The sequence below is a fragment of the Onychostruthus taczanowskii genome, unplaced genomic scaffold, assembly GCF_017590055.1.
Source record: "Onychostruthus taczanowskii isolate IOZ18803 unplaced genomic scaffold, ASM1759005v1 scaffold19, whole genome shotgun sequence".
NCBI lineage: Eukaryota > Metazoa > Chordata > Aves > Passeriformes > Passeridae > Onychostruthus > Onychostruthus taczanowskii.
The window spans coordinates 2927140-2943024 of record NW_024499128.1 but is presented as its reverse complement, the minus strand read 5'-3'; positions in this window follow the sequence as shown (position 1 = coordinate 2943024).

The window sequence follows — 15885 nt, the reverse complement described above, 5'->3', positions numbered from 1 at the left end:
ATAAATGGTGATGATTTTGAGCAGCCACAAGAGAGCAGAGCCCTAATTTTGGTCTGTGCCCACTGCAGAGGCTCTGCTGTAACAGCAGCTCCAGGTGCTTGGAGCAATTACAAAATGCTTGTGACATAGAGCCACACAAGGAGTCCAGCTCAACTAAATTCAGCTGTCCCCCAAAACATTTTTGTCTACAGTTCTTTTTATGCAGTCATAATAAAATAAAAAAAAATTAAAGAAAAAAAAAACCACGAACACCCCAAACCTTTCAGTTTAGCTAAAAATATTTATGGAAGAGCAATAAATGGTGATGATTTTGAGCAGCCACAAGAGAGCAGAGCCCTAATTTTGGTCTGTGCCCACTGCAGAGGCTCTGCTGTAACAGCAGCTCCAGGTGCTTGGAGCAATTACAAAATGCTTGTGACATAGAGCCACACAAGGAGTCCAGCTCAACTAAATTCAGCTGTCCCCCAAAACATTTTTGTCTACAGTTCTTTTTATGCAGTCATAATAAAATAAAAAAAAATTAAAGAAATAAAAAACCACAGAACACCCCAAACCTTTCAGTTTAAAGATTCAGTGACAACACAAGACCATTCAGTTTTCCATCAGAAGTGCTGCATTTGTTGTCATACTGGTGCCACAAAGGATTCACCAAGCAGGCAATAACACATCTCATGATAAATAAGACCAAAACACCCTCCAGGCAAATTTATGGAAATCATCACTCACAGGCAAGCAAGATAAAAAAGCACCAAGCTAACTTCAGTTAGCAGTGAGAGATCTGCTCCTTGGTGAAGTCCCTTCCAAGGCTGGCTGGGTGGTCTCCAGGACACGTCACCTGCCAGCAGGGCAGAGCAGGGCTGTGAGCCCCTGGGTGCTGCTGTGAGCCCCTGCCCTGGCTGGCTCTGCCTGGCTGCTCTGCTCTGGCTCTGATCCAGGGCAGCTCCCACAGGCTGCTCCACTGTGCCTCCCTCCATCACAGCAGCACCATCAGTCTTTGCTGACTGACCGAAGAAAATGCCTTTCCTAGGGAAAACCAGGGAACTGGTGCTGATCCTTTGGTGGTCTGGGGGGTGGCAGAGCCTGTCAAGATGAGTTTGTATCTGGGAGACTGGAAAAGCTGCTGCACCTGTGAAGACAGCCAGACCTCCTGAATCTGGACAGCAATTAAGCAGGGAATGATGCTCTCCCCATGGCAGACAACAGCACAGGAACAACAGCTCCCTGCACAGAAAGCTCTGCTGGATGTGACCCTTGACAAAGGTAAGGGGCTGCTATAAAAGGCCCAGCTATTAAATATAGCTCACTGAAAGCAGTGCTCCACAGATCCCCTGTCCTCTGGACACAGTCTGCCCCCAAACACCAAGCCAACAGGGCTTGGGAGCTCATTACTCTTTCATGGGAGAAGAGAGAGGCAACACAAGACAGAAGTTTGAAAGAGTTAAATGGAGTGGTCATAGGTTAAACCTTCAAAGATTTTCAGAAAATCGATTGCAACTGTGCCTGGAACTGGACATTCTGTAATTATGCTTTCACAAATATATCATATACCCATATTTACAGCTAAAATCCTCATATATCTAAAAGAAACACTACACTGCAGTGCAGGAACACCAACCTCTCAGTGTGCCACATTTCACTGCAGCCCCTGAGACAAATGATGGCAAGCAGCAAGGACTGTGCAACCGGACAAAACTGGAATGTTGGTTCAAATGGAACCAGAGCTTCCCAGCAATGCTGGCACAGGAGAGCACTCCAAAAAGCAATCATTGATTCCTTCTAGAAAGCTGCATATTGATACCATTTCCTTTGGGTTCAGCAGAAACAGCACAATAAAAAGAAACAGATATTGAAATACAAATCAAAATACACCAGAGGTTTGCTCAGGAGAGGTGGTGAGGCCCTGCCCTGGGGTGCTGATGAATCTCTGGCTGAGATTCAGAGGAAGAGCAGGGCAGGACGTCCCTGGAGGAAGGGCAGCCAGCCCGCACAGTACCACCACAGCAGACAGGGCTGCCAGGCTTCCAGCCAGCCTGAGCCTCCAGGTGCTCCCTCTCCATTGCATTCCAAGTGCACACACTCTCCAAGGGTTGACAAGCAGATTTTTAAAAAAGTCCTCCTTGGTCTTCCATGTATCAGAGCTAAATCCACTTCAGTTAAGCCACAGTTTTCCACATTTCCTTCCCTGCAGCCTGGCTTTGACACAGCTCCTCCCTCCACATATTCCCCACATGGGTTTTGGGCTGGTTCTTCAGAGGGAGCCAAGCTGAGCCAGGCACAGGGTGAAGACAGGCAGCCCAAAGTGACCACTCCTTTGGCCACTGGTTGTCCAGCCAGATGAACTCAGCCCACACACACGGGAACACTCCATGACCACCCCAGCCTTCAAAGCAGAACCTTGCCAAAACCCCCCTCCAGCAGGGCATCCCACAAACACACAATGCAAACATTTACAGCGAGGCTTTTTAAAAGCACAACGGGGATCCCATCCCACACCAACTCCCCAGGGAATCAGGCACTTTGCACCATCCAGGAAAACCTGCAGAACTACCTTGCTGATACACTTTGCTGCAGTGAAAGAGAATTGCAAATGTTGTTATTTGCTCCACCAGAATATCAAAGAGGAAACACAGCCAGAGCTCCAGTGAGAAACAGATCCATACCTTAGCACTTGTCCAGCAGGGGAGCAGCTTGGTTTCATTCACAGGGAGGCAATGATGGAAAAGTTCAAGCACAAGTTCTCTTTCCAATTATTCAGAAACCATTAAAGTGATATTCAGGGGAAAAAAAATCCAAAAGTTTTCTTCTGCAAACACAGCTCCCCCTGGCATGACTGGCACCAAGGCTGAATATTGAGTCTACCTCCTCTGCCAAGCCCACACAGCAGCTCTCAGAAGCACGAAGAGAGTAATTAGCAGCAAGGGATGACAACACGAAGGCAACAGGTCAGAAAGAAATGCTCCAGAGCAGATCCAGAGGCTGGTTTGCTTCCCCCAGGCAGCCTGGGGGATGCTCACACCTGAGCACATGGTAACGAGCCAAGCTGCCATCCACCATCCTTCCTTAAATACACTAAAAACATTCAACAATAACAGCTTCTAACCCTGTTGGGAAGAATTCAGATTTCTGAGCCCACTACAACAGCTGACTGCCCTGACTGCCTCCCCACGAGCTCCACATCAGCTCAGTCCTGCTCACCTGGGACACATCACCACAGCCAGGTGCTGCTTGAGGAATTCATGGCTCTCAAGAGTAATTTTGACCTCCTTGATAATAAAGTGATGCCACCTGGGCTGATGATCAAACCTGGAGTGCTCTTAGTGAAAGAAGTATTTGTGTATTGCTGGTTTAGTTTAGGGGTTGGCAATAATGATGTAGGGTTACAAAAAACAAAACCAAAACAAAACAAAACAAAAAAAAACCTACAGGCAGCTACAAATGGTGCTGGCTCAATGAACACCTAAAAATCTGGAGGATGGATTTGTCCCTGGCAGGAGTAAGAAGGGAGGAAACAGCCTGTCCTATCCAGCATCCTTGTTGTCTGTACACTAATGCAAGAGTTAGTAAGCACAGTTCTGATTGCACCAGGCAAGTGGAGGGTGCTGATTCAAATGGAAAGGTGAAACGCTCACATGTGTGCTTGAGCCCTGCTGACAGACAGGCTGAAGGAACATCAGGATCATTAGTGATTTCCTTGGAGCAGGGAGATGAACCAGATGCCTCTCCCCTGCCCTGCCTGTGAACGGGGTGGGTTTATGTGGGGCCTGGACTTGTTAGTGCTCAACCATCTGAAAAAAAAAAAAAAAGCACAAAAAGCCCACAGCTTTGGGGCACTTTGGGTCTTTATGGCATTTGCACACAGAGAGGTTTGTCTCAGCATTTCTTTCTATTTGGGAACATTTTTCTCTCCAGACTTGCAGATGTTCAGTGCCACCTTTGTCACTTCTCTCTTGTCTTGCTAATCATAGAATAGTGTCAAATCTTGTAAAATTTGCCTTCCCTTTTATGAGTTTGAACTTGTCATCTTAATAACAAATATGTCCACCCTTGTATAAAACCACAATTACCAATTTCTGAGATGTTTAGATAAAGCAGTCATTATTTTTATCGCGACCCCTCCTTTCCCAAACAAGCATGGCTAATCTTTTCAAAGCAAGCATGCCTAATCTTTCCAGGCTCTCTTCAAGGCACTGCATTATCATGACCCAATTATTCCTGGAAAAGGTAGCTGGGAAATTTCTATCAGGATGATTTGCTCACAGAAAATGCAGTTACCACAAATACAGGGATGCCTTCATATCAGTTGGAATGGTTTTCTGAGGAGAAAATTCAAATCAAATATTTCCTGGTCTATCAGCTTGATGAGATCTTGTTTGTTGCCCATTCTTTCCTAATTGGATAAGCACAGAGCTGCATTAACCCGAGGTGTGCTGGTGATGGCTGGGAATTGCAGGTCATGTATTTAATTTCAACAGGGCAGAGCACTGCTTTAGTTTTCATTTTCTGACTTTCACTTTGAATTCCCCAAATAAACAAAAGTAAATTTCATTTAATTTCTTAATTTCTTGAAGTCAATTGAAGAGAAAAAGAGAAAGTGGTCTGTGCCACTCACTTCTGCTCTTCTGCACCATTCTGAGTGCTCTCAGCAGAGGCTGGGATCCCCTCACTGGTCTGTCCCAGGAGAACAAGGTCTTACCACTGACAGGACAGGATGTACCAGAGCTCAGCAGGGCTTTGAGAAATTCAATTTTGAGCTGCTTGGAGGTGTCTGAAAGGTTTTCAAATTGCAGCGAGTATATTTGGGATTATTTCTGTTTCTCAGTGTTCTGACTTTAAACTAGGCATGTTACAAACAAACAGACACTCTCCAGAAGTCGTGTCACCCCTATCAGATTGCTGTGGCATTAATGAAACTGCCTTCTGGAGAGACTAGGAAGTTTGACATAAACCTGTCCAACCTCAAAGCCACACCAGGCTATGTTAAAGGTAATTTTTCCCATTTCCAAGGCAGCAGCACAGCTTCTGCCAGAGACCCAGCTCCACGAGAGCCCCAGGGACTGCAGCGGTCACTGTCTGTCCCTGAAAAAGGAATGTACATTTTATCCTGAGCACTGAATGGCCATTCACTTTGCTGAAATGTTATTTCTTTTTATAACAGCTTAAAGGAAGGAAAAAAAGAGAAGGAACCCAATGCTGCCACTTTGGAAAGCTTTTATTGTAATCAACCTTACAACGCTTTTTGTTGTACAATACAAAGAACATTAAATCTCTCCTGGCTGGCACATTCCCTCCAGGGTTTTGCTGCTGACAATGGGAGCTTCCACTTTGACCGTGGCAAAAATAGTGTCAAACCCACTGCAAGGCGCTGCTTTTACTCAGGACACATTTGGGAAATTCTAAAGAATCAATGACTTCATGACATGAGGGAAAAAATAGGGGTTACAGTTGGAGAGACTTCATATATTTCCTATAAGTTTTGCTTCCCATGAATATCACCATCCCTAAAATGTGTTTAATTTTCATGTTGCAAATGCATGCATGGTTTAACTGTTTGATTAATTAAAAGAAAAATAATTAGCCAAAATTATGATATAAGATTTCCATAGCACATGTTATTCCTAAATTTCCCAAAAATCTCTGAATGTGTGGTCTCAAGGCACTCCAGGTAGAAAGGGAAGAGGGAACAGAGGTCTTGGAGGGGAGCCAGCACTGAAGTGTTTGTAGAACTGAAATGTCAGCTTTTTCTTCTTTTTTCATGTTGGTTTAAAGGAAAGTGAAACAGTTTGCACGTAACAAGTTTTTGCATGGATATTTTCTAAAGCTCAGGCCAAATTCAACCTCTGAGCTTTGGAAAAGGTTGTTAGAAAGCTGCAATTCAAGAAATTCCTCTGTACTTCCAAATTTGTGCCGAGCTTTTAGATGGCTGGATGGAAACTCCCCAAAAGGATTTGGTTTTGTTCACAGAGAGCCAAACAAGTGATTTCCATCTGGATGACTTCCTTGCAGCTGGGAGAAGCTAACAGCAAACAAGTGTAGGTGTGGACTGAAGGCACAGGCAGTGAGCAATGTGCATGTCCAGCCCCAGGAGCCACAAACACCTTTTCTGTCTAGAGGAACCCCTTGAAACACCACAAACTCACTCAGCTGGTTACGGAATTTCCTCCACTCACAGCAGCTGTGTTTTCCGCACTAAAGGACATTTCAGATCAGCATCCAGATTGAATCTGCAAAACCAGCCAAAGCCAAATGAAGCTAAGCTTATATTTTCACTCTGCCAGAGTGGCATAAAAAAGGATATTAGAGAAGAAGAGTAAATTTGCTGAGATGTGTGTGAAGCTCATGGAGAGGGTCCCAGCAGGTCCCAAGGCTGTCACCTTCCCAACACTGTCCCACAGGTCAGAGAGAGACTGTGGCTCTTGTCTGCCTTGTGAGGGACAGTCCTGCACTGAGAGCAGCAGATAATCAGAGGGAACACAGCGTTAGACAGCCCAGGGACTGAAAGGTTCTGGCATAAACTGCTCAGGAAACATTTCTGCATGTGGTGCACACAGCGTGTCAAAACCAGGCATGCAGCTTCCTAGCAGCATGCAAATAAAAAATAGGTCACAAAATAGGTAATAAAAAATAAATCCCTTCTGCTGGCTAGTATCCCATTGAGTGTTTTGATGAACCTTGATTGGGATCCTTATGGAGTAAAAAAGAGTAAGTAGAATCAGGAGAAACTGTGTTGGATAAGCTCTCATTGCTCTCAGAGGTGCCAGATAGTAAATAATCCATCTTGGGGAGGCTCTGAGAGGCTTGAGAGTTTTCCCATCTGCTGGAAATCTTTCTTAGTCTTGACTTGGATATAAATGCAGAAGGCAGGTCACACTTAAGTTGCTGCTCTGTAACCTTCCAGATGATAGGTAATTACTCATAAATGTGTCCTACAGATGCTCCAGGGATCCACCTGCACATGCCTGCCTGAGAGCTGATGGTTCTGGTTGAGTTCAGAAGAGACCAGAGCTCTGTGAGGAGTGGTAGATTTAGGGGATGCTCAGAAATTCAATTTTGCAGGCTCTGAATGGAAAATAATAAAGCAATGATAAGGCAGCTAGTAATAAAATTACATTTATTTTTGGAAACCAAAGAATTGTACAGCTATGGGAAAGCAGGTAGCTTGCCAAGTGGGCACAGCCAGCTCACCCTCCAGCTCCAAGACTTATGGCCACCATGGGGCTGAGACATGCTTGGCCATCCCATAAAGAATTTCACCACCCCTTAATGACATATCCCTGGGCTTCAGAACATTTTTGAGTGGAAAGTGGATTTTTCTGGCCATCCATCCTCAGTGTGCTCCGGTACAACAGCGTTGTTTGCCCATCCCCTGGCACTGGTGACCAGCCTGGTTGTGGCTGAGACTCTGCTGGTCCCTGCAGCCCCCTCAGCAGAGGGGCTGGGCTGGCACAGCCTGCAGGGACCAGGCTGGGTGAGATGCAGGAGGTGTGTGGAGGTGGGAGCACAGAGCATACAATCATCTATTTCCACTGACTGGAGACTACCAGAGAAACAAACGAGCTCCCAAATCACCCAGGATAAGTTAGGACACTCACTGCTTTCTCTGAAATTAGTAGGGAAGCTTGCAATTAATTCAATGCAAAGAGGCTTGTGCACTGACCATCATTTCTCTGCTGCTGGAGAGAACTGTTTGGCAGCTTTCTGGAGAAGGAAAACTCTGTAGCTGAGACAAAGCACATAGGTGGGCAGGCAGTTGTGATAAAACCACAGGGAACAGGGAAAATGAGAACCATCTCATGCAGGACTTAGAAATGGAATAAACAGGTTATTTTTACAGGATGGAAATGAATGTATAACTCCTGGGATGAGGGAAAATACAGCAAGTACCAGCATTTGTAGTTCAGCACATTCCATTGCTATTAAAAATAAAGGAAGAAAAGGGCAATGAAAGGAGGGGCATTTGGAGAAGCAGACAGGAGTGTGGTATCTGTAGTTATGTACTCTGTCTTCTGCATAGCCCACAGTAATGAGAGATGTGACCCTGTAATCTGCTGCAGAATTGCTGGTCATTTTCCACTGCCATTAAGATGCAGGATGGGAGCTGCTCTTGCTCTCACATGGACACTTAGACAATTTTTCTTTCTTTGCAGTTTCAGCCAATCCACACTAACAGTCCATTGGACTGGCATTTTCTTTGCCCCTCAGGATGGAAAAATGGAATTGATTCCTCTGAGAAGGAAGGGAGCAGGTATTCATTATCATAAAGTGAATTTGTAAAGTTCTGGTTGGTTCAGCTCTTCCCCTTCATTTATTCAGCTCACTCCAAGTCATTGAACCTCTTGCATCTTATCCCATTGGATGGAACAGCAAATCACTCAACATTATTAACCACAGCCAAGATCATTCTTAATATTGAAAATTAGCAGCAAAAAGTGAAGGATCACCTGAGAAAGCATTTCTCCACTTGAGCTTTATGACCTGCAACAGAAAGTTTTGCAATGAACAGCTCATTGTCACTTGGAATGGTTCTGAAACTGTTGCTGCTGCTGTGCTTTTCTACCACAGTGAAATCTGGTATTAACCTCGAGGCACCCAAAGAGCTCAGGTCAGAGGAGCAGACCTCCTGCACTAGTAAAGCACAGTAACTACACCCATTTTAGCACCCCCAGTGCACTGATCTGTTCTCATAACCAGGCTTGTTAAATAAGGAATAACTTCCCTGCAATGTGTAAGTAGCCACTGCTGGATAGTGCGTGGCCAGAGAGCTGGAGATGGCATTTGGTGCTGGCATGGGGCTCTAAATTAGAAACTCAGAGAACTACTTGGCTTTTCTCATCCCCATTTCTGTTGTTTTTCAGCACGTGGAAGAGGTTCAGATGAGCACACACCACTCTGAGAAGACCCAAGACTTTCTGCTCAGAGCAGTTCTCCAGGTCAGAGGCAGAGCAGCAAGCACAGGGCTAGCTGGGGCTGCTCTGAGCCCTCCGTGCTGAGCCTCTGGAATTCTTCTCTCCTGAGAGGCAGAGGCTGCACGGTTGTACCTTCTTCCAGCCACACTCAAGTGCTGGCCATTGAAAATGACTATCCCAAAAATAATACAAGATGTGGTTAAGTCTCATATGCAATTTCTTTTCAATTCCTACCATCAATTATTCCACTTGTCTGTAATGGCTTCAGACTCTTTTGTCTTCCTCTCAGTGGATTTCTCTGCTGCTTTGCATTTAAATTCACCTTGTCTTCCTAAATGCACAGACAAACTGTAAGCAATAAATGAGCCAGGCAAAAACAAACGTGTTGTTATTTTCTTGACTTTCTCTGCCGTCCTGAGCAAGGGATGTTTCTATATCCCTTTGAGAAAGCCATCCAATGATGAATAACTATTTGAAAACAAATGGGTAGGACTGCACCAGCCACCTACTTCTCAGCCTTAGAAAGAGTAGGAAAATCCACCCATCCATAAATATTTTTTAGGATGATAGTTGTGAAAATAAAGTAGGCTGGAATGTTCCCTATCAGGCCAGGCTGGAGCATTCAGCTTATATCAATTACTGTCTATTTGACATGCTTCATGCTCCCTTCATTAACAGGATGAAAGGTTTTATGGGATAATAACCCAGTTCCAGTGAGCAAATGTATTTGTGAGACCAAAGGCTGAGTCTTTCGTCCTTGCAGAAGGAGCCTTGAGACTGCAGCAATTGGCAATGGTGTAGGATGGATAAATCACAGGAGCAAAACTTCTGTCCCACAGAGCACTGTCCCATCCATGAATCACTGAGGACAAAGGATCCTCACTGCAGGACAGCTGAGGGAGCAGAGATCATCTTGGTGAGGATGCTGCAGGAGGGAAACAGAAGAGCCACTGGCTTCAGTTGGATATTGAAGATGCTGTAATTGGAGTTACTGTCATGTTAAATGGTCCCTCATGGTTTCCTCATCTCAATCAAGGTTTGATTGAAAACCTGTGACCTGAATTTGTGGTCATTACCTTACCAGAACTTATTGGTTTTCTCACTCTTCAGGCAGTAGGCAGATGGTAATTGTTTCCTAAAACATTTCTCAGCTGAACAGCAGTGACAAACACTCTTCTCACCTCAGAAAATCCCAGACCACATTACAAACTGCCTGGGCAAAGAGGACAGATGTGTTTTCCTTGGATCTGGCAGGAGCCATGCAATAGCCACTCTCATCAGGGAAGGGGTATGCTTGGCTAATGGAAAATAATCATACCTGGCTTTCCACCCCAGCTGTCCCACTGTTAATCTCATTGTACCTGCACTCAAATTATCAGTAGGCATCCTCTTCTCCTTCTGCCTCAACTAATTACATGGAAAATTTCCTGTCCCAATGCAACCAGAGCAGACTGTGAGTAAGAATGGAGGAGGGTGTGCACTAAGGGATTGCTAACAAGAGGCAAACACTCTTTAATGCTCTCCAAGTTCTCCATTCCTCCACTGGGGCCAGCTGAGTTAGGACGCAATGCATGTTCCCTCTTGCAGCCTGACTTTGCTGGGTGCAAAGAGCACAATTTTCCCCTGGCTGTGGTTTCTGGCTGTGTGGGACAGGACTGCATGGCAGGTTCTTGCTGCTAGACTCTTATTTCAGTTCACACAACCCATGCACCATACAAAAAACAAAAAACATCCACACAGATCAAATATTATCACACAATGGCATCAACATATCTCATTGTACAGACCTAATCTATGTTCTGTATAAAAATGTGGTATTCAAAACCTCACCATGTGAGATATAACCTGAGAGGAATCGCAGTAAGGACTTAAGAGGGGTCTGTATTCATGGCAGATGAAATCGAATTAGTAGTACAGAAATTATTTGCTTTAAGCTCAGACCGTGGACTGAACTTAGAGCCCTAAATCAGTGTTTACCTTGTTGAATGATGGGTTCTTGCAGGAGAGCATTAACTACAAAAACAAAGCTTTTAATCCAAATCAGTGAGTGTCAGAGTTTGAATTATGGCTGTAAGAGAAAGTCTTTTGTTTCTGTCACTTCTTTAGTCAATGCTAATTTGACCAAGGGGTGAATGAGTTAGTGTTGCTCCCAAAAATTCTGTGACGTGCAAAGAGCCACCTTCTCCCAGCACTCATAGCCTTTGGAACTCCTTTTAGACATCCTCAGAGAGTCTGGATGAAAAATCTGCCTTCAGATGGTGGAAGACAGGTTAGTAACTTGCAGGATATTTATTTCAAGAAGCAAAGTCATGGCTACAACAAAACAACTGAAGAAAGGAGAGGTGCACAGTGGACACACACTGAAAGTTTCTACTAATCTGCTCCAAGGTGAGACTGAAGGGCAAGAACCCTGCCCAGCACAGGAGAGGAACAGCACGTCAGGAGACAGGAGCAGCCTGTGGAGTTCTGCAGCAGGAGATTTGGGAGACACAAGGTCACTCTGTACAGGGAGGTGTGAATTGCAGAGCCACCTCAGGTGGGGTGAATATTAGCTCACTGCAGCACTTGCTCCATAAAGCGTTATTTACTCAAATACATTGGGGTTTTTTTCACTTTTTCTGGTCTGCAGTTATTTTGTGCAGACCCCACGGTCTCACTGGAAGCTTCTACTTGAAAAGTCTCCTTTAGCATCTCTCAGAATTGGGAGAGATGCTAAACTGGTATGGCAAAAAAATAACAATCATTTGGGAGCAATTGATATCCTGCTGTTATAGACTTGCAAACACTCATTTCCATACCACCTACAGTTATGTGTGCATCTCTTTGTTCTGATATTGAGAAAAAAAACCCATTTGTATTCTTTCAATACAAGCAATCCTTGGCTTGAATTTTTAGTTCGTCAAATAATGCTAAAGAAGGAAATACTGGAATTTCTGCCTGTGCCATGGGACTGTTCAGGCAGGCAAACTCTATTACAGCCATGGTCTTATCAAAGGAAAGCTAAATCTCCTCAATAAATCCTGGTTGTTGTTATTTTCAAGAAGAGAGCCTCTCTACTGCAGGCAAAATGATGGGGAATGTGAAAAGCAGTGGTGGCAGCCTGCAGAGGAGCTGTGTGTGGAGCCATGCCGGGGGAAGGGGACAGCCACCCCTGCAGCTGGCACTGCTCAGCATCCAGATGTGGGGACAGCCACATCTGCTGGGCCCCAGCTCCCACCAGCACGGCCTCTGGATCCTTGTCATCAGACACAAACCCAGTGTTTGGCACATGAACACAACCTGCCATCCCTCTGCCTCGCCTGCACAGAAACCAACCGAGCAAAAAGCCACACATGTACTTTTGCCTCCTGCCTGTGACTGACCTCTGCACATCAGAAATTCAGTCAGGAAGGCTTCATTTGACAAGGACACATGCCAAAGCTCACCTTTCCAGAAGGATGTCCAAATTCTGAACCAATAAGATAAAAGTAAAGCAATTAAGAGCACACTCCAGTGGAAGTGGCCTTGAACCTGATTTTGTGTATTCATTTTTAACTAGTCTTTGCATCCTTGGGCTAAATACTTTAGCCTGAATGCAGCAGAATATCCAACCACCTAAGGCCTAGAAGATTTCAGGTACAATACTAAAACAGAGTCCCATAGCATCTCCACTAGACTTTTATTAGTCTGTCATCTGTTAAAATGGATATAAAATTAGCCCTGCTTTCCTACTGTCTTACCTTTTTGGGGAGAAAGGGAAAAGCAGACAATATGGAGAGAGGATGAGGTACAAAAGCTTGTGACATAAGGATAATTCTGCTTTAATTTTAATTTAATTTAACAAAGAAAAACATCTTAGAATATTATCTTGTGAGGGATGCAGTTTGAAAGCAGTCTAAGAGATTTTCAGTAATTATGGTTAATGTATCTAGAAATAATCTAAATGGTTAGTAAAATGTTTATATTTATATTATATGAAACTAGATATTAAAATTGCTTTTTTGACACTTCAAATGCAGGAAGCTGTCTAGTCCTTTTACTAACACTCTTAAGAAATGTTAATAAGACTTTTTCTTGCAATATTTTTAAATGGAAGATGTGGTGTAAACAAACCTGCAGATGTGTCTCTTTGCTCTGCTGGGGTATCCAGCTGTCCTTCAACCCACCAGACAGACTTTTGTTTACATATTCCCCATAAAATTGTTCAAGAACCTTTAACTCAGGCCAGGATCCAAAGCTCTGTGCGTTCAGTGGACAAAGAGCACATTCCCTGACACCCACTCCCCCTGCTGAGCCAGCTGGGGGACATTAATCCAATTATAGGTGAATGTAGGATTTAGAATGCTGGGAAGTCATACTGAGAGATTATTTTTTAAACTTTGTTGGTAGTACCAGAGGCTTGGTTTTTGTGCCAATCCAGCTCGAATGAACCTAACTCTACCTCCCTTCAGTGGAGGCACCAACCTCTGCCTGGGGACCTTGGTCTCTGCTTGGCCAGGCTGGGAGGGACAAACCTGCTGCTCCACAAACCTTGGGCCAACAGGCCTGGCTGTAGCTTCTGATACTCTGCTAAGCAAGGGAAACCTGGAATCAGTCAGGCCTTACTGAAAACTCAAATCAAAGTTAGCATTTAAATTATTCTGAACGATTTTAAATACCCCACCCCTCCAAAACAGCTGTAGTTCCCATGGTACCTACACAGGCTCAATTGCCACAATATTTAACTACATATAACAGAAGACACAACCTTCACTATGCCTTTAATGCTGAAAATATACTACTAAGAAAACATTTAAGTCTTTGCAAAGTAAGTTGGATTGTTTTCCTTTTGCTGTTGCTCCTGTTTGGTTGCTTTTTTTCTGAGAGCAGACTGGATTGACTACAAAAGAGGAAGACAAGTTAAAAGTACAAAATCTATAAAAACCTAGTGTTCCAAGGAGCAAGCACTTGCACCTAAGAAATCTTTGTTGATTGTTGCTAATATCTATGATAATTAAGCTAAAAATACCCACAGAGCAATAGAATTTGAAGAGATAAGTCTATTGTCTTAAGCAAATAATGAAGCCAGGCACAGTTAAATTGATCTCATGACTCTCATTTCAATAATAAAGCAGCAACAACTGTTAATCTATAGCACTCAGTTTAAATTACAAACCCAGAGCTGAATGGGCAATTTCATTAGAGAGAACACAGCTAAGAGAGAAAGAGCTGGCAGGGAAAAAGAGTCTTCCCCATTGAAATCCAACCTTCCTGAGAATTCCTCGTTGCTCTGTACCCAGCCTCATCCCCAGGGAACAGTTCTCACAAATACCAGGTGGATCCGATGGAAGCTGTTGGTGTCCAAACAATTCCCTTTGATTTCAGCCCCAAGGCCCCCAGGACCAGGGGGCTGGACCAGCTGCCCCAGGCTCCTTGGGTGGCCTGGGCACAGCTCCAGGATGGACACAGGGAAGCCAGGAAGGGCAGGGAGGGGGAGTAGAGCAGGTCACCCCCACATCTGCCTGGAACCACCCCACAGCGCTGTCAGAGAGGCTCAGGACACACGCTGCGTGTTCCCCAGGGATAGGAGCAGCTCAGTGAGCAGATGGGAGCTTTTTCCTCTTTTTATTCTTGTCCCCCAAATTAACACATGGTCTGCAAGCCAATCAAACTCACCCACGGATACAAGCACTGCCTAGAAGAGACAGTAATCTTTTTAAATTAGATCCTTTCAAACACTTACACAGATCCTTGGATATTGCAGGGGCTGTGGAACTGAAACCAATGAACATCCACAGTAGGTGAGGGGAGATAAGGCTTCCACCATCTCTCCTGGCAGCTGTACAGAGCTTATGGGAGGAAGAACGTCCTGTTCTCACTGAAGGGAGCAGGCAGGACTATAAATATCCACATGGAGCATATTTACTGAAGGATGGAGTGCCATACTAACAACCATTTTTTCATGGTAGGACCAAATTTCACAGGTATTAGCAACTTCCTGAAATAAAGTCAGAGAATCAGAGGATAACCGAGGTGAGAAGGGACCTATGAAAGCTCCCAGTTCAGCCTCCTGTTTAAAGCTGAGACTACTTCTATCCTAAGGGAGGTTGTTGAGGGCCTTTCCAGTTCTGTTCTGACAAATCTCCAGGATGGAGAGTCCACAGTCTCCCCAAGGAATATGGCTCCTGTGCTGCACAACCCTTATTCTGAGGATTTTTCCCCATATACATACAGAGGGAGTTTCCCTTGCTGCAATGCATGACCACAGCCTTGTCTGTGAAGCACACTCTGGCAGAGTCTGAATCCAGCATCTATCCTTCCCTTTCCATTAATGGTAGACAGTGATTAGATGCCCCCTTGTCTTATCTCCCCCTGGATAAACAAACCCAGCCCTCAGAACCTCTCCTGAAATACCATGTGCTGCACTCTCCTGAGCACCCACTGACTTTCTGCTGGACTTGCATCCCCTTGCTGACCCCTCTGTGGCCCAGGAATTCACCAAACCCACAGTGTCCACCTGAGCTCAGCCTCACAGGGGCTGAGAGCAGTGTCTGACCTGTGGCCACACCTGAACAGCCCAAAACACAGGCAGGTGCCACCACCTTAAATACACCTGCAGTGCCCCCCAGTCCTCTCTGCAGAGCTCCCCAAGCTGTCAGACCCCAGCCCGAGGGGCTGATGTGTCCCCAGGGCAGGACTGGCTGTGTTTTACCTCACTGAATTCATGAGGTTCTCGTTATCCTGCTCCTCAGCATTCCCAAGGTTTTTGCCTATCATTAAAAATGGACCTAGAAGGTCTGGTGACATATTCTGTGTGCCTTCATGAAAAAGAGGAATGGCTGTCTCCTGTGCATTTAGCCTGTCTCCCTCGTGCCATGGTGGTTTACAGCAACATCACATTCTTAACCCCCAAGTTCCAGCTGACATCATCAAGAGTTTTAGAGCCTGCAATGACCTTGAGAATGCTCCTGCACAGCAGCAGGATCAGGATGTCAGCATTACTGCTGGTATGGGGCTGTTTTAG